General features: G+C 48.3%; 1 protein-coding gene across 3 annotated transcripts in view; it reads left to right on the top strand.

Annotated features, from left to right (window-relative positions):
- STARD8 (StAR related lipid transfer domain containing 8) overlaps positions 1-27,146 on the top strand; it is a 67,523-nt gene that overhangs the window by 14,428 nt on the left and 25,949 nt on the right. The window contains exon 1 of one of the 3 annotated variants that reach the window (XM_081870813.1): positions 8,773-9,034. The exons of the other annotated variants lie outside the window; for them this stretch is intronic. The gene's annotated coding sequence lies outside the window, so the exon portion shown is untranslated. Of the gene's footprint in view, positions 1-8,772; positions 9,035-27,146 lie in introns of those variants that run through there. 3 annotated transcript variants of the gene reach the window in all.

Below are 27,146 nucleotides of genomic sequence, written 5' to 3'. Positions count from 1 at the left end.
ACATCCTGTCTCTTGCCTTCCCTTCTAAGTCATTGTTTTGGTGTCCACTGAGGCACCCTCTTAGCTCTGCAAGCCCGGTGTCGGCAAACCAGTCACACTCCCCTAAATCTGCCTCTGGCCCAAGGTCACCCAGTGAGCTTCATGGAGAAGCGTGGGGATTTGAACCTTGGTCTCCTGGCTCAAGGGGACCAGGGTGCCTCTTTATAGAGAGCTGGCTGGTAGGTGGGACACAGTTCTCCAGGCAGCAGAGGCTGTTGATTAAGGACTTCAGACAGAAGCCACCTTGGGGAATGCTTGGCTGCTGAAACAGCTCCCCGCAAGGTGAAAGGCAGCAGCTCAGGGAGAGAAGCCGGAAGCCAACTCCCAGTTACTTGCAGGCAGCTGGAAGTTTTTATCTATGAACACAGAGAGTATTAAAAAAACACAACCATCTGAATTCCGAAGCAGTACCTTCCATTCCATTCTGTTCCATCTCCCAGGAAGAGGTTCCTGGAAAGCCAATGCCTGTTGGCATAGAAAGCTGGATGGACCAAAGGTCAGATCCAGTATAAGGCAGGCTTCTGAATCTGCATGCAGAGGAGAGGTTTGAGGTGGAGCAGGTCCCCTAATGGTGTCATAGCCCTGGGAACTGACATAGAATCATAGGATTGTAGAGCTTGAAGGGACCGCAAGGGACATGTAGACCAACCCCCTGCAATGAGGTTCAATAAGTTGGGTGTGGGGAGAGTGGCTGTTCTAGAAGGGAGGACCTCAGGGTCACAGGCAGCTTTGCAGTTTAGGACAAACCTAAGTTGGCCGCCACCCCATATGTGAAGAAGCTGCACCCCTGGTATGAATTACATTTCCTTCAGCTCCTCTGAACCTCTGTGTGAATGGTAAAGTGGGATTAATCTTCCTTGGGGCAGGAGCTCTCACTGCAGAAGTCCCTGTAGGAGAAGCCCCACGCGTAAGAACGACATCACATGCCAGCTTCTAACCGGGATTTGTGCCAGTTCTTACGCCTATGATGCCTGAGTCATCTCTTCAAGGGGGAAGCCCTAATAAACTCCCTGGCAGAACTTCCCCAAATGAAGGAGTTTGCCAGCCTGCTGCCCCAAACTGCTTATGGCCATGGAAACCACACCCCTCAATCAATGCTCAGTAAAGACCGGATATAATCTGTCTCCCACTTTCTGCCAACTTTCTGCGAGCAAACTAGGGTGAGTGCTGAATAAATGCATCGTATGGGGGAAGCCTGGGTCCCTGATAACTCACTTGGTAGAGCATGAGACTCAGGGTTGTGGGTTCGAGACCCACGTTGGGCAAAAGATTCCCCCATTGCAGGGGATAGGACTAGATGACCCCCGTGGTCCCTTCCTACGCTACAATTCTATGATTCTGTGCCTCTGTCTTAGAACCGCCTACACAGTCTTTTTCCTCAAAGAAATCTGGGCGCTGTAATTTACAAATCTCTCACTAATTCCCAGCAACCTTTAACAGACAACAAATTTAGGCTTGTTTAAATGTTCTGCCACACATAGAAGACCCCAGGGAGAAGACTTGGCTGCCCCCCCCCCAATTGCTTGAATTGTAGCCTTTTTCAGAGACCATTGTTTCAGTAAAAATGCCTGCTTCCTGTGCTACAATGCGGCATAGTTTTTGTTTGCTTGTTTTTAAATGCATCTTACCAAAAGGCACAGGGTTAAAACTGCAGGTGCTGGCATTTTTCTGCACAAAAGAAAAGCTGAAAGCTCTGGCAGGGCCCTGCTTTTATTCTATGTCTCACCCTGCTTTCCTTTCCCAGTGACTCCTGCCTGTAAAGTGAGGGGGCTCCTTTAAACTCCTGAACATATGGATTAGCCCGGAATAAAGGGATCCTTCAGCTGCGCTCCTTGAATTGCAGGGGGTTGGACTAGATGACCCTTGGGTCCCCTCCATGATAAGATGAGTTGATGACAGTCAGGGGGGTGGTTCAGACTGAGGCGGTGGCTGCACACAGGAAGCTGTGATGCAAGCTAGCTAGTGTGGAGGCAAGTTCATTGTACAGTGGTACCTCGGGTTAAGAACTTAATTTGTTCTGGAGGTCCATTCTTAACCTGAAACTGTTCTTAACCTGAGGTACCACTTTAGCTAATGGGACCTCCCCCTGCCACCGCGTGATTTCTGTTCTCATCCTGAAGCAAAGTTCTTAACCCGAGGTACTATTTCTGGGTTAGCAGAGTCTGTAACCTAAAGCATCTGTAACCTGAGGTACCACTGTACAAGAAGCAGTAGATTCTTGTCTCCTAGTTTTGAACCCCCACTTCCGTCTCTGTGAAAAAGGGCCCCAGTCCTGTATGGGCTGACCTCCCTCTCCCTGTGTTGTGTCACACACTCGCCTGGGCGGTGATGTCGGCTGCCGTTCCCCAGCGCTGTGTTATGAGCTATTAATACCCCCCTGCGCGTGGGCCCTGCTCAATGCTGCCCATTCATCAGGCTGGCTGAGGCAAGCTGTTGGCATGTGGGCCTCCTCCCAGCCCCTCCTGCCAGGAGCACCCCAGCGGTTGGTCTCCTTCGGGGCAGAGATAGAAGCGTGAGTGTTTCGCCCTCGGTCATGCTGGCCGGCTGCCTCTCCAGCGCCTCATTCAGTTTTGTACGTTTAGGGCCTGGGAAATATTTCCTGCTTCCAACCCCCGAGTTCTTTGGTTACTTGTTTGGACGAGGACAGGAAAGGAAAAGTCTTGAAAGCCTCACTGACTCCCAATGTTTCCCCTCTGGAATACAGAAGAATGGAGTCAAGGGTCAGCGTCAGCCCTCCCGCCACACTCCAGATGTTTTGTCTGGGGGCTGATGGGAGTTGTAGTTCAAAGAGAAGCCCCAGCGGGCGAAGCCTGTCTTAGGCCTCGTGGCGCCCGTAAAATGCCCGTTAAGCCAGTGTGGCGTAGTGGTTAAAGTGTCACACCTGGAAGAGATGAAGGATCTAATCCTCACCTAGCCACAAAGCTGTCTGGGTGTGACTTTGGGGGCCAGTTGCTGTCTCTCAGCCCAACCAACTTTGAAGGTTTGTTGTGGGAATTAAATGAGGAGATAGAGAAACACATACACCACCTTGAGTTCCTTGGTGAATAGGGCGGTGTACAAATGCAGTAGTAGTAGCAGTAGTAGTAGTAGTAGTAGTAAGTCCAGTGGCTACAAGGGGCTTGTTCACAGGTAGCTCAGTCAGTAAAGCATGAGACTCTTATTCTCAGAGTTGTGGGTTCAAGACCCATAGTGGGTGAAAAATTCCTGCATTGCAGGGTGTTGGACTAGATGACGCTCGTGGTCCCTTCTAATTCTATGTGTTTAATGTTAAAACGACTTGTGTCAATGACATTAATGCAATGCACTCTGCGTGGGGCTGTGCTTGGGCCTGGTCCAGAAGCTCCAGCTGGGGCAGAATGAAGCAGCCAGGCTGCTGATGGGGGCATCTGGCCAAGAACATGGGACACCATTCTTAAAACAGCAGCACCGGCTGCCCGTCTACTACTGAGCCTGGCTCAAGGTCCTTGTGTTAGTTTATAAAGCCCTGGACAAAAATACTGTAACGACTGCCTGAACCCTTCTGTCCCGGCTCAGTTGCCAAGATCATCTGCAGGAGCATCGCTGGTTGTTCCCCAAGGCTCAAGTGACAGCATTGAGAAGCCGAGCCTTTAGTGTCACCAGCCCAGGCCTGTGGAACTCTCTGCCAATAGAGAGATGCATTCTGTGCCAACTTTTTAATGCCTGCTGAAAAGTTTTCTGTCAGGTGTATGTTTGGCAATGAAGAGTACATCCTTCTGCAATGGTACCTTGATGTCTGTTTTAAACAAAAGGTCTTTCACACACACACACACACCCTCCTAACTATGCTGTTGAAGAAAGGTACTCTATTTTATGGAAGAACATGCCCAGAGACCCATTACTGAATCTACAGCATTCACCATCCCCAATAGAAAAGTGGCTACCCCTATTCCAGATGGAAGGCATTGTGTTTAGGTTCAAAGGGGCTTCATCATTGCCACGTTCCTGATGTAAATAGGCTGCCCCCCCCCCAAACAGTCCATAGGGAAAAACCATATGTGCACCATGTATGCTTTGGGGAGGGGGTGAGATTCAAGCTGTCATGGAAACATGGGTGTAGCCAGAATTTTGTTGGGGGGGCAGGACATTTTGGGGGGGGTCAGAACCGACATGATTGGCCAGTTATTTAAGTAGTCCTCTTGTTTTACTTGATCTAGGGGGCCCTGGTTGGAAACAGTGAAATAGTGCCCAGTCCTGATCTAGTTTGTTTGGGCTCCCCCACAAGCACATTTTTTGGGGGGTGGGGGCAGTAGTTGGGGGGTGATGGGGGGTAGGTCGAATCACAGTTGTCCCAAAGTCACTCCATGTTTTGCTCTTTCTCTCCCTGGCGAAAGCGGGCCTTGCAGATGGTCAGGCTGTGAGGCTTAATGCCCATTTGGGTTGTGTTGCAACAAAGCCAGCTATTTTCAAATGTATTTACACAGACAATTCCAGCACCTTCGCCACAACCCTTTGGCCCACAAGCCTCCCACTTCCTCCCAAGGGGAGACACAACTGGGGCTCTGCAACCCACTAAGGAAGTCCCCTGCCCCTTCCCCCTTCCCCCGCATTCCCTGGGAACGCCCGTCTCTGCTCACCTTTAGCACAAGGATCCGGTTGGAGGAACTGAAGCTTCATTTGAGAGATCAGTTCCTAAGGAGCCCCCGCTTTCTGTGGTATTTGGAAATACAGGTTCAAGGAGGATGCGGGGGGGCTGGATGTGGCTTTATTTTGCCCAGTGGCAGAGGAGGAGGAGGAGATGGTGGCAAGGCAGGAAGAGGATGTGGCTGCATTGTTGTTAAGCAGTTGAGCTCAATGCAGGGTTATGGGTTAGGAAGCCACTGACACAGAGAAGTTGTTCCTGAGCATGCCAACCATGTGGCAGAGTTTCCGATACCTCTCGCTTCCTATGGAGACTTCAGTAGCGGGGAGCCTCCTTTCAATTCACTTCCCAGCTTTCAGTTCATTGACTTGGTTGGGTTTCACCACATCCAGCTGCATTACATGTGACACAGAATCCTTGAAATGTAGAGCTGGGAGGGACCCCAAGAGTCATCTAGTCTGACCCCCCCTACAGCACAGGAATGAAGCAACATGTATATATTTACATGGCGAAATTGGTGGACTCTCTCAGTGCCATCCTGTGCACATCTAATGCAGTGAGCTCAAAGGGACTTGCCGTCTTGTAAATAATGTTGCATGCTTCCCCAAGGTTCGGTTCCCTTGGAGGGGAAGGACAAAGGAGACTGTGGTGTCTTGGGATGTATGGTTTTCTTTACCCATACATCCAACCTGAGCATAGGATGGAGAGGCTCACAGAGTTAACACCCCAATAGATTTTGCCACCTCATTCAGTTCCTAGGGAAGCTTTGAGTCCAGCACAGAACAAGAAAAGCCTCTGTGTCTCCAGCTTGCAGCACAATCCATCTCTCCCTCCCTTCTCTCTCATACCAACTCTTGCACAGCTCCCCTTTCCCTCTTGACTGCTGGCATCTGCCAGGTGAGGTGGGAAAAGGCCCAGCCATTTGTCTCTAGGGCAACAGAGGTAACTCTCTGGACATGTAAATGGCAAGGACCTAACTAGTCACCTTTAGCAAAAACACTAGACTAGCTGCTTCAACAGCTTCTTCCACTAGATTCTAAACCTCACACAGTTTATTAATATTTTGAGAAAATTGAGAAATCTTAGGTCAGCTTTTGGTTTTTTCAGCATTTTGCCATGAAAATTGTGCATCATGTTTTGCGAGGGGCTTGAAGGTTTTTGTTGAATAAGCAGTTTATAACTCTTGTCGACGGGATAAATAAGAAGAGTGCTGCTGGATGAAGCCTGCTCTGTCCAGCTTTCTGAGGTCTTCTCTTTAATCTGTACCATATTTTTTGACTTGCCTTTTTTGTGGGTACCCTACTTTATGGTGGAAAAGTTGGCTTAGAGTTGTTTCAATGACGGTGCGGCTTTGAAGAGGGAAGCATCGAAATGGGCTTGCGTGAAGACCCTGCACTTCCTTCTAACCATGTACTGGGTGGGGAGAAACCAAGGAGCTTTGAAATACTTTGTAACTTTTGCTGATGGCTTCCTCTTAGTCAGTGCTGGTGCGACAGGTCGTCTGGGAGAGGGAACCGCCCCGTGTGATGGTTGGAAAGGATGATGCTCTTGGAAGGTTTCTCGGATTGCTCTTTGCCATTTGGCAGGTGAGAAAACACAGCTGCGGAGCTGGCGAGGGAGGCATCAGGGATCAAAGTCTTTCTGGGGTGTGCGTGATTAAACAGAGAGGGTCTCACACAAAGCCGTTGCGATTTCTGGACCTTCGAATCCAGGCTTGTGCACATGTTTCAGATTAAGGGTGGGTTGGGTTGAAGGGATGGTTGTGTTCTCAGTCCTAGAGGGAATAATGGGTTTCATATTGTTGGGGAGTGAGTAATGGGGGAACAGGGGCAAAACTAACTAACACTTTTCATTAGGTAGCATTTGAGCTGGCAAATCTGAGTGAGAGAGTAGACTCTCTCTCTTACACACACAGATGTTTGCAGGTCAGAAAATAATAAAGTTGTTTATTGTAGGAAATGCATAACTTGGATGGATAAGGTTTCGAGGTACAGTATAGCCTAACTTTCTGATGTTGGAAGGATTTGTATAGCCCACACGGTCCTGTCCTTTGACAAAATGGAGAGCACTGCCAGACTTGAGGAAGTCTGGAGGTTTGCAGAGGTGTGGAAAATCTGTCAGCCCCAAGCAGAGGGGTGCCAGAGGGAATGCAGCCCAGCTCTGAAGGCAGGAGGGGTGTGCAAAACCCCACCACCTTTTTATTAATAGAGGTGGAAATGCTTGGATGTGGTCCACCTGGATCTCTGTGAAGCTTCTAGTCAAAGATGATGCTTGATGGAAAGTAACCGCCCTCAGCTTCCGCAGCTCTCTTCCCTAGCCGCTGCCTCCCCCACAGTATACCTGTGGCAGGTACTGAAGTCTTTTGGGAATGGGGCAGGGTGGGGATCTGGAGCTGAGTGAAGGGGTGTCTTGTTTCGGGCCAGAGGTGCTGAGTTGCCCCCAACATTGGGGGGGGGGCTGCCACGCGTGCATGACATCACACACGGCGCCCCCAACCTGGCCAGGCACACTCAGCTCAGGATTCCCTCCACTACCAACCACCTTCCTGAAAGGCGCCCTGGTGTGTCCTTTTGAGGATTGTCACAAAGTTGAAAATATTGAGGGGACTGCCCCCCCGGCCCCCCCAGATGACACCCCTGTTTGGGGCCAAAATGGCAGTGCTCTGGTGAATGACAAGCAAAGCTGCTTTTCAGTATGAGAGATAGAATCAGAGAATTTTAGGGTTGGAAGGGACTCCCCAAGGGTTATCCAGTCCAACCCCCTGCAATGAAGGAATTGCAGCTTAAGATTCTCTGACAGATGCGCCCATTCAACCTTTCCAAGGAAGGAGAATCCATCACCTTCTGAGGTAGTGGAACGTGTGCAGACAGATGTACCACCTTAAGCCATAAAGCCCCACAATCTTTGAGTTCTCAAGAAATTCTCAATTACCCCCAGAATTGAGGAAGAAACTTGTTCTCAGAGGAAGAAAACATTTCAAGAAAACGGAAGGTAGATTTTGGCATGTACTAATGTGACTCTCCAAAGTGGATCATGTTCCTTTGAGTCACATGAATCCTTGTTTATCTGTGGTCTGAACCACAGAGCCTAGGGCTTGCTGATCAGAAGGTCGGCGGTTTGAATCCTGCGACAGGGTAAGCTCCTGTTGCTTGGTCCCAGCTCCTGCCAACATAGCAGTTTGAAAGCACGTCAAAGTTGAAGTAGATAAATAGGTACCACTCCAGCAGGAAGGTAAACGGTGTTTCCGTGCGCTGCTCTGGTTCGCCAGAAGCGGCTTAGTCATGCTGGCCACATGACCCGGAAGCTGTCTGTGGACAAACGCCAGCTCCCTCGGCCAGTAAAGTGAGATGAACGCCACAACCCCAGAGTCATCCGTGACTGGACCTAACGGTCAGGGGTCCCTTTACCTTATGTAACTCTCCAAAGTGGATTATGTTCCTTTGAGTCACACAAATCCTTGTTTTTAAACCCACAGTTAACTCTTCTCGCTGTGGCGGGCAGAGGTGACATGAGCTCCCCCCAAAACCTCTCAGCCAGATGTAAGGGATATGCTTAAACCCACATATAGAGTATGTACAGGACTTTTCTTGCCCATGGCAGCCATTTTTTGCTGGAACCTTTGGCACTTTTATCAAAATAGGAGTATTGGCGCCTCAAAAAAAAATTAACCGGAAAAGTACTGCATACATACATAGACCATTCACAGTGGGTATATACAACCCACACAAAGACAGCATCCACATAGAACCATAGAATCGTCGAGTTGGAAGGGATCCAAGGGTCATCTAGACCAACCCGCTGCAAGGCAGCACATGACAGCATCATCGACCATTTTCCTGGCTCGTATTTTCCCCTCATTCAGTCTGGATGACCCTTTCAGTGGATAATCTGATGAAAGAAAGAATCCCTGTTCCCCACAAAGCTCATTTGCAATCCCTCCTACGGGCTTCTGCGTTAGCAAGGAATCGGTGACTGTTTTATGAGGTTTTGTCAAGGGTTAAGGGGAAAGCCCAGTTGTTTGGCAGGCTTTCCTGTTGCTTCAGCGATTGGCCAGAAGCCTCAGGGGGCGGGCGCAAGGAGGCAGCTCCAGCAGTTTGGCCACCTGTGCCTGCAGCAACCCTCATTTTTTTGCAATTGACAACGGCCAAGGAGCAGCAGCTGCTTCTGCTGCTGCTCTGGAGCTGGCAACAAAGTGTGTGTGTGTGTGTGTGTGTGTGTGTGTGTGTGTGTGTGTGTGTGTAAGTATAACTCTGGGGGCATGTTGCCTCCGGCCTTTGCCCTGCCCCAGCAGAAGAAGCGACTGAATCTCCCAAGGATTTTTGACAGCCAAGGAGTTTTCTCCTGGTACCTCAGGCACAGTTTTTCAACACGGGACATGGAGCAAGGCAACTCAAGGTAAATAGTCACTGCAGCAAAATGCTCTCCGATGCTGTCAGTTCAGTAGTGAAGCTGTCTGTCTGTCTGTCTGTCTGTCTGTCTGTCTCTCTCTCTCTCTGTCTCTCTCTCTCTCTCTCTCCCCCTCGGTCTTTCGCTTTCTGGCTCTGAAGAGTCATAACTTTCCCCGAGGAGCGCCTGACGCTCACATGATGACCTGGCAATCCTGTTTTCACTTCATCGACTTGACCTGCCTGAACAGAAAAATGGTGTCTGTGTGGGTCCGGTTATATGTGCCCCATTCCGAGGCCGTTCTCTCCCAGGAGACGTTACTGGTTTCGGTGCATGGCAATGGAGGACTTCTCTGCTTGTACAAACGTTTCATAACCCTTCTAAACTGTTGCAGGAGCTCCTTCCGTTGCTGCTTTTCCTTGTCTTATGCTACGGGAGCACTGTGTGTGTGTGTGTGTGTGTGTGTGTGTATTATGTGATTATGGGAGTTCTTCGGTTGCGTCTTGCTTATTTTGTGATGCAGGAAAGACAGAGTAACATGCGCGTGGCTCCCTTCCAGCCTCTCGGAGTGGTGGGCGCTGAGCAGGTGGGCCCTTTAGTAAGTGATGGACAAACTGAGTGGGTGAGATCCCCAGTGGGAGCCGCACTGGAGGTGTGGTCCTGATCTGTGCACATGGCACAAAAGAAGTCAGTGGCGGCATCAAACACACACACACAGTTCAACCCACGCTGGTTGGCCCCTGCTCTGTGAGGCCGTAGAATCACAGAACTGTAGTGTGGAAGGTATAGCCAAGGGCCATGTAGTCTAGTCCCTTGCAATGCAGGACTCACAGCTAAAGAATCCTTGGCAGATGACCCTCCAGCCTCTATCAAAAAAACAGAGAGAGTCCACCACCTTCCAAGGATGTCCATTCCACTGTCAAAACGACTCTTGTTGAAGTGGTCAGGGTCCACTGCGTTGGCAGGTGCTGCGTTTCAGTCTGAAAATTCAGATACTTATTTCTCATATTTTACTGTAATTCGCATCCTGCCCTGTCTCCAGGCCTCTGGGTCTATTGTACCCCAAAATAACACATGGCCTAACTATGAGCTCTCTTGAGTTTCAGGCCATCCATATGGAAAACTCTGAGTCATGGGCAGGGAAAACATGGAAACCCAGAGTGCTATTCAGCACTAGCCCTGCTCAGAGTAGACCTTTGAAGTAATGGATGTGACTTAGTTAGGATCCCTAATTTTATTGGGTCCTGGCTGACTACAACCCCAGATTTAGTGTCAGAATTGAAGAATGGATTATTAGAAGTATTTCCCTCCTCCAAAAAAGGAAATGCAAATATCTGCCTATAGTTATGTCTGTATTTTCTGTAGTTTCTCACTTATTGACAGAGATGGCTGAGCTTGCCCCCGCTTGCCGAGGGCCAGAATAATTTGGTTCATTTCCTGAGGCTTGGAAGACAAGCCCGTCTCCCCGAAACACCCTCCCCCGTCCCCTTAAGGCCTTACCTGGTCAGGTGGGCGAGGTGACCTGCTCAGTCTGCTCTCCGGGTGCTAACTATTGATGGGCAGGATCAAGGCCCCTACTCCTTTATCTTGGGTTGGAGAGAAGTTCTAATAAAGGACTTCTTCAAATATAGGACGGTCATCTTGAAAGTCCTTGAAATATGGAGGGACAGAGAAAGTCCCCTACGAAGAAAAGTTGCCGTGTTTGGGACTTTTTATTTCAGATAAAAAGGCGAGAAAGAGGTGATTAAGATACAAGTTTATACCATGAGGCATGGCATGGAGAAAGTGAATAGAGAGACAAATAAACTCTCCCTCTCTCAGGACACTTGAACTTGTGGATAGCCAATGGAGCCGAATGTTGGAAGATTCAGGACAGAGAAAAGAAAGGACTTTATGCAACGCATAGTTAAACTGTGGAACTTGCTCCTGCAAGAGGCAGTGATGGCCACCAACCTAGGCAGTTTTAAAAGAGGACTGGGCAAATTAATGGAGTAGAGAGCTATGCTCTGCCTCCAAGGTCATAGGCAGCAATGCTTCTGAATACCAGTTGCTGGAAACTGCAGGAGGGGAGAGTACTTGGCTTGGCTCAGGCTTGTCGGTTTCTGCTCTCCATGCATGTTGCTGCTACTCCTGCCATTACTCTGTGTGTGGGGAAAGTGTTAGGAATAGGAAGGGTCTTGAATATTGGTGATAGTTGGTGATGAGAGAAGCCGTGAATTCTCCTCCAGCTTGGATTTCAACCTGAGCCAGGGAAGAACCTTCAGACTTTGAAAACTCTCCTCTGATTTAAAATTGGGGTTTTATAAGAAGCCCTGGAATTGTTTCCCCAGGCTGGCTTGGAAGAGCTTCACCTACATCTATACTTCCTGGCTTTGGGGGATATGCCTTCTGCAGCTTCTGGTTAGCTGAGGAACCACTGTGCATTGTGGGGTATTCCTGGAAAGATCCCCCAGTGCGCAGTCAGCTCCTGTGGTGTGCTGGCCTAGCTTGTTGGGCCTCTCCACTGCCCTGCCTAGTTGAGAGGGGGCTGCCCACTTCCTCAGGGCTTGGCTTTGGAGGGGCAGAGCCCATGAGTGGTGGTAGTGGGGCACCTGCCTCCTATGGAAACTTGGCTGCTGTTGCTGATATTTCCTTAAAGAACCCCCCAATACAAAGGAAGCTCTAATTGGGAAAAGCATTGTAGTGGCTGCAGTAGGTGACCTCCGCCTCTGGAGGAGATCACAGTCCAGGGCTGGGTGTTCACCCTGCACTATAATGGACAGTGGTTATTTAGTGGTTTAGTGCCAGACTGGGACCTAGGAGACCAAATCCCTGCCTGGCCATGAAGATCCTTGGGTGAGCTTGGATCGGTCACTGCCTCTCAGTCTAATCTACATCACAGGGTTGTTGTGAAATGAGGAGAGGAATCTGTATATATCACCTTGAGCTTCTTGGAGGAGAAGAATTAGATAGGAATGCAATAAATAAACAATAAGAATTGATTCCAAAATAAATAGGATTAAATGTCTTCCCTCTCCCCATTATATTTCTCCTAATCCCTTTAGTGCTACTTTAGGAGCACATTAGGCCAACATAATCCATATTAACCATTTTCTGTTGCAATTCCTTGTCTATCATTCTGGAGGGTTGAATGAGGTCACACATTGCCTGTTCTTTGTGGCAGTCAGAGGCATTGGTGGCCAGGCCCAAATCCATCTCTTCTTTCTTTGGAAAGGGTGCTAGGGGTCACCAGAGTGAGTTCTGGATTGGAGCTCCTTTATTTCTTGAGCGGGCTAAGTCCTGGCATGTGTGAATCGGTAAAGATGATAACAGTGCCCCTGCAGGCGTGCAGAGTGCTCTCCTCCTCACCAGCGAGGGACCACTGTGAGCCCCTGCTCATTCCAGTATTTGTAGGAAAGACAAAACTGGGTAACGTGAGGCGACTTCTGCGTTGCCCTGTGCCTTCCCTTGAGAAACTGAGCAGACCTGGGCTCTCCCTGTGCCATTTAAAGCAAAGGAGTCCCTTCTTTCCCCCTTGAGGCAACAACAGGGGAACTGGGTTAGCAGCAAGGCGGGGATAGTACTGCAATGCTTGAAAAAAGCCCTCTCAGAGACCCGAGTTTGGAGGGCTATGTTTTGCATGGAGTATGAATCCATTAACCTTTGCGCACAGTTCCGGCACATTCCCTGGCATCCGGAACATGGCCGTTGAGGGAGGCTGCATTCCAGTAAAGTCAGGGGTCCCCCCTCCAGCCCAGTTAATAATTGAGCTGCAATGACCCTCCTTGCGCCGTGTCTCCCTGAAAGTCACCTCTGTATACTTACAGTCACGCTTGCTGGCACTGGGGGCTCCCGAAGTTTCAAAGTAAAGGAGATCTTTGTTTCCTTGCTCGCTCTGCCCTGAGAGGGATGTCGCCAGTCTCAAGACCCCATTTGAATGTGACTTGTTTGGCAATGCTCCTAAAGGAGTTGATCTGATGAAATAGCTGGACAACCTGGAACTGGACAGAGTCTGGACAGAAGCGGAATTGGTAGACTTAAACTACAGAAACCCCAATCTCTGAGTGGTGAGAGACTCTGGGATGCCTGTGATATTCCCAGGGGTTACTTTCCTGGGAATGAAGGTCTGTGGTGTCTTTCGGAACTACGGTTTTATTTATGCACATGAACAACCTGAGCAGAGGATGGAGAAGGGTTCATGGCATTAACCCCCCAGCATTTCTCCCCACAGACTTCCCTTAGGTTCCCAGGGGAGCCCCAGACTCAGTTTTGGGTTCAGCACAGAACAATATAAACCTCTGTGTCTCCGGCTTCCAGCATCAGCCAACCCCCCCCCCCTCTTTCTCTCTTACACACACACACACACACACACACACACACACACACACACACACTTGGCCTGTTGCTCCCCATCCTAGGGTGACTGGTGGCACTCAGCCAGCTGGGGTGGGAAAAGGCCCACCCATGTCTGTGTGACCACAAGGCAAACTCTTTCTATATGTAAATGGAGGCGCTTAAACTGGCCAGCTAAAGGACTGGTTTTGCTGGTTTCCTCTTGCATCTTCTATCCTCACCCACACAGAAACACAGGTTTCGGAAGGGATCCCTGGGTGACATCCAGACTGACCCCCCCACACCTATAACAGAACATAGATCTAGGTTAAATGGGGGTGGGGGACTTGATAATGACATAATCTCTGTAGCTCCCTGCAGAGATTATTTCATTGCCAAGTTCTCCACACATCCCACCCCAGTTCTAGGATCCAGATTTGGGATGACTTCAAGATAAGGCTCTCCCATCACCCCCTGTCCAGTGGCTGTGCTGTCAGAGGCTGATGGGAGTTGGTAGCCCCAAACATCGGGGGCGGGGGGAAGCAGACTGGGAAAGTGTCAGTGGTGTACACGGAGGCAAGGATGAGAGAAAGATGGAACTAGACTGAATGTCTTGACATGCATTGGGGAAAGGCAAGGCCTTGCCAGTCTTTCTTCCCAGAATCCTCTCTGCTTAAAGGATGGGGGTCAATAGACTCATAGAATTGTACAGCTGGAAGGGACCCAAAGGCTCATGTGGTCCAACCCCCTGCGAGGCAGCAATCACAGCTGCGTCCTGAGAAAAATACCACCATTTGGATGAGTTGAGAATGGCCTTTGGGGCTGCTGTGGGCTCCTTTTCCTTTTGGAGTGATGGCGACTGAAGTGTAGCATTGGGGTTGTGAAAGAAGAGTGAGGGTGGCTTTCCCATTCCTTGAACCACCTCTCTGGCCTCCTCTCCAGCTACTGCCACCGACTGTTGTGTCAGCTGCTGGTTGGTTGGCACATGGGCAGGTTTGGCCCATCTCTTTGCTTCCGTGGGGGGACGGTTCTTTCCTGCTCATTTGCTGATCACAGAAGCTCAGCTATGAGCCCGGAGATAATCCCTCCATTACGAACGAACCAGCTTTGCATGGGAAACTGGAGAAGATTCTGTTCTACTCAGCGTCCCTCATTTTGGAGTGAACCAGGCCTGGTTTATCTTGGCTGAGCACTTAATAAGTGACATATTACCCTGCCAGCGCGTGCCCGGGAACATTTGCGGAGCGTACAGTAACGGCACTGTTTGACAATCCATTTTAACGGTCGCTTATCAGGAAACAGCACTTGTCATATGGTGCCAGAAGCGGTCTTGCACACACTTCCACAGATCTGTTACATCGAAGAGAGTGACTCAGTTACTCCCCCTTCCCTCCCAAAAAAGAGACAGAAAATGAGGAATAAATGAATCCTTCTTCTGGTGATAACATTTCCATTGCCATGCCAGGAACAAAACGTAGTATTGGGGTGGATCATTTCCCCACAACATTGGGGAATAATTCAATCACAATTTAAGGTGTTTCTGTTAGAAATGGGTGTCCTCTTTTGAGACATAAGGGTGGGGAAAGGGGCTTCCAGTCTCTGCTCGTCCCCTTCCCTTGACCTGCTCCATTAATCTGCTTTCCGCTTGCTGAGATAAACTGCAGGAAATCCCTAGAGGCCACCTTAACCGAACCTCTGAGCTGTACAGGAAAAACATCCTGGATGGAGCTGCGGAGTCTCTGTTCCCAATTAAGCCAGTTGGGTTCTGCATTTTATCCAGATCCAGATGTTCTCTCCATTGACGAAACTTCTGGTGCACGTAGGAGGCACCAGCCGAAACATAATACTCATGTGAACTTTGGAAAGAGGCTCTCCCTGCATCGGGAGGGCATGTAGAAGGAAGGCTTGGTAATTTTGCCCCAGGGCAAGCAGCCCACTTCCTACCTTGGACTGAGGGCAGTTGTGGTTGGCCTCCTCTCCTGCCCAGTAGGAATCAGCAGACCTGAGCTGGGGCACCTGGTCGCTGTTCAAATGCAGCCTTTAACATTATCTGTTCTGTGTGCATGTTAATGGAGATATCCGGGTCGCTAGACATTAAAGGCGGTGGAACTTCCTTCATTGGAGGTTTTTAAAGAGGTTGGAAAACCATCTGTCAGGAAGACGCCGTTTGTTTATTCATTTATCCACCCCACCTTCTCCCCAGACTGGGGCTGAAAGTGGCTTACACAAGTTGAAAACACACACAGATAAAATACAGAAAGCTGAAAAAAGATAATTAAAAAGTAATTAAACTATAACTATAAAAAACTATGGGACGCGGGTGGGGCTGTGGGTTAAACCACAGAGCCTAGGACTTGCTGATCAGAAGGTCAGTGGTTCGAATCCCCGCGATGGGGTGAGCTCCCGTTGCTCGGTCCCTGCTCCTACCCACCTAGCAGTTTGAAAGCATGTCAGAGTGCAAGTGGATAAATAGGTACCGCTCCAGCGGGAACCTATCCAGGGTTTCCGTGCGCTGCTCTGGTTTGCCAGAAGCGGCTTAGTCATGCTGGCCACATGACCCGGAAGCTGTACACCAGCTCCCTCGGCTAATAAAGTGAGATGAGCGCCTCAACCCCAGAGTTGGCCATGACTGGACCTAATGGTCAGGGGTCCCTTTACCTTTACTATAAAAAGCTATTATTTAGCTGTGATTCCAGCATCAAAGGGGGTTGGGCTAGAGGACCCCTGGGGTCCCAGAAAATGTTTTGTTTGTTGTATTTATATCCCACCTGTTTCTGCAAGGAGTTTGAGGTGGCATACACATGGTTCTCCCCTCCTTGTTTAATCCCGACAACAACCCTGTGGGGTAGGTTAGGCTGAGAGAAGACAGTGACTAGCCCCCCAAGCTGCATGCAGTGAGCTTCATGACCAAGTGGGGATTTGAACCCTGGTCTTTGCCCCCACATTTCAGGGCTTCCCCACACTTCTGCTCATCCCGCTGCTTTCCCCCAGGGAAAAGCCTGCTTTCTCCCTCTGAATCGGAACAAACGTCAGTCGGGTTTCCTGCAGGTTGATGCTTGTTCCGATTCAGTGGTCAATGGCGGGTATCGCTGGGAAAAGTGGCAAACGAAAAACCCGCTCGGCCCCATGCCTAGAAAATGCAGGAGAAGTGGGAGTGTGGAGGAGCCCTTAGCCCAGGGGTCAGCAAACATTTTCAGCAGGGGGCCGGTCCACTGCCCCTCAGACCTGTGGGGGGCCGGACTATATTTTGGAGGGTGGGAAATGAACGAATTCCTATGCCCCACAAATAACCCAGAGATGCATTTTAAATAAAAGGACACATTCTACTCATGTAAAAACACGCTGATTCCCAGACTGACCGTGGGCTGGATTTAGAAGGCGATTGGGCTGGATCCATCTCCCGGGCCTTAGCCCAGCACTCTAGCCACTGGCTCATAAGCTGACCCTTCCCTCCCTCCATACTCAGGTCTGGTACATCTTTTTTTAAAAAGAAAGGTTGCTGTTTGCTGAAAGGTTGGTTTTGAGAGCTCAGCAGCTTCCCCAGCCACCTGCCTTTCCTCTGGGTGATGCGGAAGCGAACTATGTCACGGAGAGACTGCGTGTCTTGCTTCATTCAACTCTGCATCCTATTTGAAGGGGGAGCAGCGACATTAGCAGCACTTTAGGGCTCTGTGGCTTCCTCTCCTCGGAGCTTCCCTGACCTTTTGCGCTGCAGATCCTCCTCTTGCTCTTTGGACATCTGAACCTAGGGAGGTGCCTGGAAGTCTCTCCTTCTCTCTCCTTTTAACCCAGGCTGCCTGGCGAGAATCCTAGGAGTAGAACAATCAACAAACACAGCAAGTTATTCAGGTTGAACTTAATTAACCCATATGTGAAATAATTTATTTCATTTATTGCCTCCACGGAGCTCAAGGTGTCTTGCATTGCCCTCCCCCTCCTCAATTAACCCCCCCCCAACAACCCTGCGAGGTAGGCTAGGCTGAGAGGCAGTGGCTGGCCCAAGGTGAGCCAAGTGGGAATTCGAACCCTGGTCTCCCAAGTCCTAGCCAGCACTACAGCTCCCTGGCTCTCTTAAATCATGCGTCCTGGTGCTCACTTTTTTGAGGACCAGGTAAAGAAGATGTCAATCTGCCTGCTGGCATTCTGATTTCAGAGTTTTATCCGCTGCTGCTTTTAATGCTTTAGCTTAAGTTTATATTCTCTTTGTCTATCTCCACTGCTTTATTATTATTATCTTTGATGCTTTAATGTTTTCCTGTTCTTATCATCCGTAAGCCGTTGGTTTGGTGGCAGCGGGGGGCGGAGAGCTTTCTTGGAAGTGGGACATTTGCAGAGGAAATGTTCTCACTGGATCTTGAAAGAGATCTTCCTTCCTGTCTCCCATAATCTGACATGATGTTACTTTTACCCCCACAGTGAAATTCAGAGAGGGGGCAGGAAAAGTGCTGGGTGTACTCATGTCTCGGCACTCTTAAAAAAAATAGGAATTTACCGTGAAACTGCTTTGAACAATTATTTTTTTTGAGAGAGATGATAAACTGTGGTATGTTTAACAATGAAATTCACTTCCACAGGAGGCAGTGATGACCAACAAACTAGATGGCTTGAAAATAGGATTAGACAACTCCAGGGAGGAGAATAAGGCTATCAAAGTCTACTAGCCGCAATGGCTATGCTCTCGTTCCATGCTCAGAAGCAGCAAGGCTTCTGAAGGCCAGTTGCTGGAAGCCACAGGAGGGGAGAGTGTTTTTGTGCTCAAATCCTGCTTGCAGGTTTCCCATTGGGGACATCTGGTTGGCCACTGTGAGAACAGGATGCTGGACTAGATGGGCCACTGGCCTGATCCAGCAAGGCTCCTCTTACTTATTTTTATTTTTTGTAAGTTGTTATGTGTTTCCTTCTGAGGGGAAAGCAACTAATAAATATAATAATAATCATACCCATGTGCAGAACATTTGTGATGAACGAAAACGTCATGGGAGTGTTTACATGACAATCATAAGTAAATCAATGTTCAGACCACTTCTTTATTGAAATTATCACTTGCCCGGGAGATGGGATGTGTCCGGCTTTTTGGAAACCTCACCCAACAAATCATACCCTAAAGCACATTGTTAACTTCAGGCAACTTTGTTCTGAAGATTGTAATAGCACAGAACTGGAGGGGGAACCCAGAATTAGCCATTCTGGCGAAGGAAATAACCCAGTTGTCCAATTTCGGTGGAACGGTCATGTTAAGAGATGGAAGGTACATTGCAGAGCGTCGTCCTTCTATTCATTTTCGTAAGCGAAAGCGTAACTTTGAGGTTTATCCTGTTTTCCGTTTCCCTTCTCCCGACTGGTTCCATGAGCATTTGCAGGACACAAGGGGTTAAGGCTGCTCCCCAGCAGGATGGGGCAGAGTAGCTTCTTTCATGAGCTGAGATGGTTTATTTCCTTGCCTTCTTCAGGATTCAGGGAGGTGCTGGTTTCTTTAAAGGCATTTCCTGTAGGCAAGTTTATATTTGGCATAGCGCTGGAAGCGGAAGAGGGCTGGGACCAAAGTGGCGGGCTTGGAACAGAGAGAACCAGATTTTTCTTAATGTCACCACAGATTCCCTCAAAGAAATCTACACTCCTTGACTTGTGTCAATTCCCTCAGGGAAGGAAGAAGGTCGTGCAAACTGTCCCTATATGGATACTTTATAAACTGCTCCTGTTTTTTGTTTTCTTTTTTTAATTGGTCTAACAACAGAAATACGCATCAGGCTGGTAGAATAAAAATAGGCTGAGTATACTTTCAAACATAGTATGGAATAAAACCCATTACTCTAAATGGGTGGGATGCATGTTAAAGGGGAATAATATCATATATTATTGAATCCACCAAATCTATCGGTAAGCAGAGGGAGGTGACAGACTGTGTCACCTACTGCCCTAAAACTACAGCATCCACTGTGCCTCAGACACGTTACAAAATGACCAGGTAGGCAAAGAGAACATAAGGTAAAGGTAAAGGGACCCCTGACCATTAGGTCCAGTCGTGGCCGACTCTGGGGTTGCGGCGCTCATCTTGCTTTATTGGCTGAGGAAGCTGGCGTACAGCTTCCGGGTCATGTGGCCAGCATGACTAAGCTGCTTCTGGCGAACCAGAGCAGCGCCCGGAAATGCCGTTTACCTTCCCGCCGGAGCGGTACCTATTTATCTACTTGCACTTTGACATGCTTTCAAACTGCTATGTTGGCAGGAGCAGGGACCGCTCCAGCAATGGGAGCTCACCCCATCACAGGGATTCAAACCGCCAACCTTCTGATCAGCAAGTCCTAGGCTCTGTGGTTTAACCCACAGCGCCACCCGCGTGTCTAAAAACTTGTGATGAGAAAATGGGAAGCGGCAGGCTCCCTCGGAAGGTGGTGGACTCTCCTTCATGGGAGGTTTTTAAGCAGAGGCTGGGTGGTCATCTTTAGCTGTGATTCCTTCACTGAAGGAGATTGGGCTCGATGACTCTTGGGGTCCCATCCAACACTATGATCCCACGATTTCCTTGTATGAGATGTTGAAATGCCCGAACTTACAACCGTGTTGCTTTCTGTTATTGTGACTTTTTCACATCGGAAGAAGCGAGTTACGAAACCGGGCTTATCCAAACACATCTTGTTTGAAGATAGTATTTCATCGCACGCAGGCAGTTTTCCTGACCCCATGTCAATGGCTTCCATTGTTTCATTGTTGGCTCTGTTTCTTGTAGGTGAGCAGAGGTGAAATCTGGTCTACACACACACACACACACACACACACACACACACACGGCTTTGGAGATGTGAGAATTCTGGACAAATTTATTTGGGTTTGAGATCTGGCTAGCAGAGGGGAAGTGAGAAGTGCCTTAGTTTTGTGTCCCTCTATTTTGGACAATACCATCGTAAAAGATGTTTTCTGATATTCTCCCAGTGCTGTGCTTTCTGCCTTTGAGAAAATGGAAGGAGGGGGGGAATCGAAGATCAAGAGAAAACAATTCTGGGGGCACCTCTCTCCCATTCTGGCCCCTTGGGCCAAGGGATCTGCAAGGTCAGCACATCCTGGGATCATTTTTAGGTACCGGTAAGCCAAAATGGAGCAACATAGAGCCCAAGGGAAGAGAGATGGACTACGTTATGGTTGGCTAGCTGAAGTAGATGGTGTCAAGACACCAGCAGTTGGCTTACCGCATGAGTTTGATGGGTGATAGAAAATAGATTTAAAGAAAAGAAACCCAAACACTCCATGATACCCACATTTTGCAATTTGGCCTCAGGAAAGAATCTTGTGTATCTGAATTTGATACATAGGAAATAAAGTACTACCAAACATTGCAGAAATGTTCCAGATCTTCTCTGCCTTTAGAAACCACTAATTTGTGGGTTATTTTCTCAGTGATAGCCAGAACCCACACATTTTTGTCCTGCAGAGAAAGAGATGCATGTCGTGTAATGTCTTCCATTTTTGAGCTGTACGGGTTTGTGTTGCTGCTAGCATCCAGGTGAGGTACATTGCAGGGGGTTGGTCTAGATGACACTTGGGGTCCCTTCCAACCTTAGAATTGTAGGATTCATTAAATAAATAAATACAATTTAAAAATTATCCAGTAGCACCTTAGAGACCAACTAAGTTTGTTCTGGGTATAAGCTTCCGTGTGTATGCATACTTCTTCAGAACATCTTATACCCAGAACAAACTTAGTTTGTCTCTAAGGTGCTACTGGACAATTTTATTTTTTAAATTTGTTTCGACTGCATCAGACCAACATGGCTACCTACCTGAATCCAGGATTCATTCAAAGTTTTGAACAGAAGTTGAGGGACCATCTGTCAGAGATTCTTTAAGCTGTGGTTCTTCCATTGCAGGGGGTTGGACTAGATGAGACTCAGAGTCCCTTCAAACTCTACATTTTTATTTTTCTACGATTCGCAGAAGGCTTTTAAACAGAAGTCATCTAGTCCAAGCCCCTGCAATACAGCAACCACAGCTAAAGAATCCTTGACAGATAGAAACGCAACCTCTTTTTAAAAACCTCCAGCGAAAGAGAGCCCACCACCATAATAATATTGACTAGTCAGATAACTAAATATTGCCAGGTTTCTTGTGGTGCATTCCAGGTAAGAGAAAAATTATAGAACAAGCCAAGTGTGATGGGAGTTTCAGTCCCGATATGTCTTCACCCAATTTCATATTTTTTCTTCAAAAATTCCTCTTTTCATTTGTTCAACTTCAGTTTTGATAAGAAGCCATTTCCTCCCTTATTCATATTCCTACATTGCAGAAGGTTGGACTAGATGAGCCTTGGGGCTCTAAGATTCTTTTTTGGTGACTTCTTGAAGAAAGAAAGGGGGACCTTCAAAGCAGAATCTTGCTTCTGACAAGGTGGCCAGCAGCTGTCAATCTTCAGATTTGGCACAGCCTTTCCACATGGTTACCTGACCAGAAGCAACCTCTCATTCATGTGAGCCTGAAAATCCCACTTAAGTTGGGGTTATGCGGTGGGTGAGCATCTCACTAAAAAACCATAGGAATTTGGTGCTTAACCTCTGGAGCTTAACCTCTGAAAGCAGTGACCCTGTAGCCAACTCCTACGGAAAAGGGATTAAAAACTTTCTCTAGAGTCAACTGAACTTCGTGTCACGATGGGGGAAGGCAAAGGAAGCTGGTATTGCAGTCTCTCCACCCCTCCCTGCTTTTTCCCACCCCCTTTGGGGATTTTTTTTAGTTTATTAGCTTATTTAGTTTATTAGCTTAGTTTATTACTAATTAGTTTAATATTAGTTTATTAGCTTATTTATTAGCTTATTTAAGATGCCTGTCCCACTGGTACTGTGAGTTTGGGCAAATTAACTGGGATTTCCTCCTTGTTGATGTTGTTGCCATCATCATAAAGTTGTTTGTTAGCAGTGGGCAATCGTTTTCCCCAGCTTAGCAAGATGGGCCTCTTGGGCCAAATGTCACAGGTGAGCAAATCTGGCGACCTGTCCATCACCTGACATCACAAGGTTAGCAGATGACTCAGTGTCTGGAAGTCCTGAAATCTGAAGGGATGGAGGGAGGTTGGTTAAATCCTGCTGTGTTGGCTGCATTGACCGGGCAGTGTCAACTAGGTATGGTTTGGGAGAAGGAACCTCACAGGCTAAACTGGAGGGCCAAGACTGGACCACAGGTTAGATGTGGCTCATCCCTCTTCTAGTGTAATTGCTAGAAATTGAAGGCATGTTCAGGCATTCACCTAAGCACCAGTCTTTCCGTGTTGTTCAGGGAAGGTCTGCGGAGGGTTTTTACCCTTCGCCGGGTGCTAGTAAACAAATGTATGAGACACAGGAATCTAAGTATTGGGTTTCCCAAGCTTGGGTCTCCAGCTGTTTTTGGACTACGACTCCCATCATCCCTAGCTAGCAGGACCAGTGGTCAGGGATGATGGGAATTGTTGTCCAAGTTACAGCAGGACTGTAAGCTAAAACTGTTAAGTTGTGGGTGAACATATCAGACGACACAGCGATTCTTCAAGCAGCTCTTGTTTATTCAGAGGCCAGAACAGAACTGAACTGAAGAGCTCGGTCAGCCTGCTTATATAGAGCTCCAGAACAACGTAACTGTAGCAACTTTCTAAAACTATCCAATCACTGAACGTCACTTTCGATCTTTCATTTCCATAACTATCTAGAATATCCCCCTGCTGGCCCAGGGTGAGAACTTCAGTACATAACAAAAACTGCCATGTTGGCGGGCGGGGGCGGGGGGCATGCAGTATGAATGAATGGTAAAGTGCCTTAACTTTCCCCTTAAATAGAAACTTATAAATTTCAGAACAGGAATTGTGCTTTTTACGTTCGAAAAGGGAATAAAATAAGGGTGTTCTCTCTTTTCCTCTTCCATCATCACTCCAAGTATTTTTATGCCTCTCATTGCAGAGGGTTGGGCTAGGTGTCCCTTAGGGTATCTATTCCAACCCTACAATTCTATGATCCTTTTCGGCATGTCCATTGTTTATAAGATTGGTTTTGTAAATGACACAAATCCCTGTTCTCCAATTGGCTGGGTCTGGGTTGGAGTAGACGAGATACTTTCTCTGGGCACCCCTCGTAGCAAAATGCTGCAATGCACAGACAAGCCCAGAACCTCTTAGGAGATCCATGCATACCGGTAAAATTCCTCCAGCTTTATCATGTTTGCACAACACCATTTTGTGGTGTCTTCAGGATTGCACAACTCTTCTCCTCACCCAAGAAAGGTGGGGAGGAGAGATTGCCTGTTGCCTTTGAGGGCAGTTTCTGAATGGGAGAGCTAAGCCCAATAGTCACCCCTTGGAAAACTCTGGATTTTCATTTCCCTTTTGCTAAAGGATGCACCCCCCTCACAAGATTGCCACCTTTCGTCCCTCAGGAGGGCTCCTCTGCCTTTTTGCAGCTATGTCCCATGTGCTGAAAATGAGCTGAAACTCTGCTGCATTTCCTTCCTTCTTTCTTTCTCATCCTAACTTTCATGCTTCCTGCTGTTCTATCTTAGCTAGTTATAAACATTGCACATTGAAAAGATATGTGTCTTCTTGTGAATATCAGTGCTTAGAAAACCTGAACAGAGGGAAACTGCACTGTCTTCTTCTTCTTCTTCTTCTTCTTCTTCTTCTTCTTCTTCTTCTTCTTCGGCACAATCTCTCTCTTTTCACCCCTCTTCAAAAACAATGGAAGCAAAACAAGCTTCCTGCTCTGGGAATTTTGCTTTTTACCCTTCTGTAAATTTTAACCAATGGATTAAGTTAGCTAAATCTCATCTGGTGAAGCGAGGTCAGGTTGCAGCCCGACGTGATTTCCTTTCTAGCCAGTGGAAATATTTGTAGGACCACCAACAGAGCCCCCACATTCAGGAAGAGGCCAGGAAGGTGGAGGCAGCCCAGTCAAAGGAGGGGATGGGTTCCTTTCAGGAGGTCAGGCGTTCTGCCGGCCCTTCGTGGCATTTGGCTGCTTCTTGCTGTGTTCAAAGAACTTTGGACCTGCTCAGAGACACACACTGCCTGTGCGGATAACATTTCTGAAAAATCTGGCAACCTTAGCCTCCTATCCAGTGTAGCGGAAAGAGGTCCACATCAATGGAAGATAAATAAGGATTAAAATCTCTGAGGGGAGAGATCGCAGTTGAGGAATAAGCTATCGGCTAAGGGGCGTTTGGCCTTTCCGCAGAAGCAACAAACCTTTGTTTCTTCCCCTCTTTCGGTAAAAGCTGGTCTGAATCATGCTTTGTGGGGGAAGTGGGGAATTCTTAGGTGGCAAATTGCCATGCCAGGTTGTGTATTGCTCCTCAGTTTCAGGGCTTATCCTCACTTCCCTTTCCTCAGATCTTTCCAGGAACAGGCTGCGCTCCATTTCCAAGCATCCTTTTCCTTTTCCCTCTGGAGCATCCCTCCCCCCGCCATCCTGCTCTTTAAAGCTCAATTGGAACAAACAGCAATCAGAGACATGCCAAAGCTACTTGGTGACTTGCAGGTCCACAGAGAGACCGTAGGCAGCTCGCTGGCCAGTCTCCTTCCATCCAGACAGCCCCTGACTGTCAGTTCAGCAATGCTGCCTGAGGCCAATCGCTCTCTGCATCCTGTTTTGAAATCTTCCCTGCATTCCTGCCAAGGATACGCCTGTGTACAAAGGACGGCTCTTTTCTCTGTTTGGGACCCCATGACATGCTTCGGAAACCATTTCTGACAGGCCTGTTTGTCACCGTGCGGGAGGAGAGGAGGTCACGGGTATTTGTCTCCTGGCATTGCAGCTGCTTAACAGTCTTAAGGATGGAGAGGGTTTGGCACTAGCTGCCTCTCTGTTGTTGTTGTTGTTGTTGTTGTTGTTGTTGTTGTTGTTGTTGTTGTTGTTGTTTTCGGAGGCATCCTTCCTCCTACAGACCTCATTTCCACACTTTCTTCATCTGGTAAGGGCATTTTATGTCATAGAATCACAGAATTGTAGAGTTGGAGGGGTCCCCCAAGAGTCATCAAGAGTCATCACAACTAAAGAATCCCTGACAGATGCCCATCCAGCCTCTGAGGAAGTCCGTTCCACTGTCGAGCAGCTCTTACCGTCAGAAAGTTCTTCCTGATGTTTAATGGGAATCTCCTTTCTTGCAATTCGAATCCATTGGTTTGGGTCCTCTTCTCTGGAGCAGCAGAAAACAAGCTTCCTTCCATCTTCCATGTGAAAGCCATATTTGAAGGTGGCTCTTATCACCTCTCAGTCTCCTCTGGAGATGCCGGGCAAATTTCCACCCATGGGGACTGTTAGCTCGCAGAGGGGAACTCCCAGGTTGTCCTGGAGTCATAGAATGGCAGTGTAGGAAGGTAACCCAGAGGTTATCCAGTCCAACCCCCGGCAAGACAGGGGGCAACCCCCATTGTCAACGGAGTGCCTAAGGCCACCGAGAGTCTCTTGCAGCTGAGGCAAGATGGACGCTCTCCCTCTTTGCTGTGCTCGCTGTTACCAGCTCTCCCTACCCTTCCTTGGATGAAGCAGGGCTTGCACCTGAGTAAATACACATGAGACTGGGCTCTAAATCTGCTCTTTTGGGTCCTTGCAATGCCTTCCATACACATTCCGTCCCTCTCTTCTGAATCCCTCTGTTCTTACATATTTGCAGAGGAGCGTTGTTTCAGGATCCTGAGCTTTCCTCAAATTCTGGGTGACAATTCCTCCAGGGAGACAACCACCCTCCCATTTCACAGGAAACAACATTGCGGCTTCATCTTCTGGCGCCACGGGAGCCCTGAGCAACAGGAAGGTCCACCCAGGAGCGAGTGGGAGGGAGGCTTTTCCTGTGGAGAGCTGGGTTGAATGCCAAAAGTTGGGGAGAGGAGGATGGGACCCCAAGGAGCTGAAACACCCACTCCGTCCCTCTGCAAAGAAAGAGGTGCCTTTCAGGTGCCAAAGTGGGGAAGAATCTTGGCTTTGAAAACATTGAGGACCAGGACAAATTCTGCATTGGCAGGTGAAACCCAGGCTATTCTCAGGGAGCATCTTAGAAGGAAGGAGACCCACCTGTCAGGGATTCTTTCGCCTTGATTCCTGCATTGCTGGGGCTTGCACTAGATCACCTTTGGGATCCCTCCCAACGCTACAGTTCTATGAGAGGAATCCAGTTTGGTCCGGGTTTCTTTGATTTTTGAAAGAAAATCGACTCCGTTTGCACCTCCCAGACGAATACACGGATCGGAAGAGAATTACCCTACAGATGCTGCACTTCTCCAAAGTGGGTAGTGACAGGTCTCAGCTCAAAAAATATGTCAAAATGTGTAATGTTCTAAAATGAAGCACATTTAGAAATGCCTGCATGGAGATGAAATACACAAGTTCATTTTTCATACTTTTTTTTTTTAAAGATGCAAATTAATGTGGAAACAGGGTAACAGGGACTTGTCAGTAAACACAGGCAGTATTTTGAGACAGTTGGGGAAAAACCACCAGTCCAAACCACAGGACCCACGTGCTGCTTGCGTGATGTTTTCCATACCAGCAGTGGATCTGGATGTTTGGCTGCAATGGATGCTTGTAGGTTGCGGAGAGTCTGCTCGCTTCTCCACCTTGGCCAGTTTAGAATAATTGAATTGTAGAACTGGAAGGGCCCCCAAGGGCTCATCTAGTCCAACCTCCTGCAATGCAGGAATCGAAGAGTATTTAACCAGTATGGAACTTATTGGTTTGACCAGTTAAAGGCTATTCTGTTGGGTCAACAGCGCTGGGGCACCAGGTTGTGCAGAGCCCCAACTAAAGGCCTTTGGTCTCTACATTCTTTGTTAGGTACTGAAGTTCTCACGCTGGGCTATCACCCTGTG

The sequence above is a fragment of the Podarcis erhardii genome (assembly GCF_964252035.2).
Source record: "Podarcis erhardii genome assembly, chromosome: 7".
NCBI classification, from domain to species: domain Eukaryota; kingdom Metazoa; phylum Chordata; class Lepidosauria; order Squamata; family Lacertidae; genus Podarcis; species Podarcis erhardii.
This window is presented reverse-complemented; position numbering and strand designations above follow the sequence as displayed.